Source organism: Octopus bimaculoides, chromosome 24 (genome assembly GCF_001194135.2).
Source record: "Octopus bimaculoides isolate UCB-OBI-ISO-001 chromosome 24, ASM119413v2, whole genome shotgun sequence".
NCBI lineage: Eukaryota > Metazoa > Mollusca > Cephalopoda > Octopoda > Octopodidae > Octopus > Octopus bimaculoides.
The window spans coordinates 3,455,730-3,456,411 of record NC_069004.1 but is presented as its reverse complement, the minus strand read 5'-3'; positions in this window follow the sequence as shown (position 1 = coordinate 3,456,411).

Genomic DNA, 682 nt, shown 5'->3' with positions numbered 1-682 from the left:
TATATATATATATATATATATATGTAGATATGTATATATATATATATATATATATGTAGATATATATATATATATATGTATATATACGTGTGTGTGTATGTAAATCTATAATGGGTGTGGTGTGATTAAGTTAATCGCTTTGTAATTACGTGGATGAAGGTCCAGTTCTACTACGTGGAACCTCTGGCTAGCGTATTTGGTCGAGTAATTAGTGAATGAATTTGTAAGAGGTGACCAGTGTGAAATGTGTGTGTGTGTGTGTGTGTGTGTGTGTGATGTGAATGTTTATACGCACATTCACACAGACATAGGCACACATTTATGTATGTAAGCATGCATGAATACACATGTGTGTTTGTGATTGTGTTCGCACCCCCACCACCATTTGGCAACCATAAATTACCGTTAAACCACAAAAAATCCCCTAAGTACAGGGGTCCATTTTTCGACGAAAACCCTTCAAAGATAGTCCCAGCTGACTGAAACAAGTAAAAGAATACCCATACGCACACACACACATACATTACACACACACACACACACACATACATACGTGGCTCGTGTGTTCTCGTCTACGTTTGTTTGCAATGTCCTGTACCCAGATATGCACCTATACATACAGGTGGATGTCGGTATGCACATACCTGTACGTATATATGCATATACTCATTTACTTTTATAT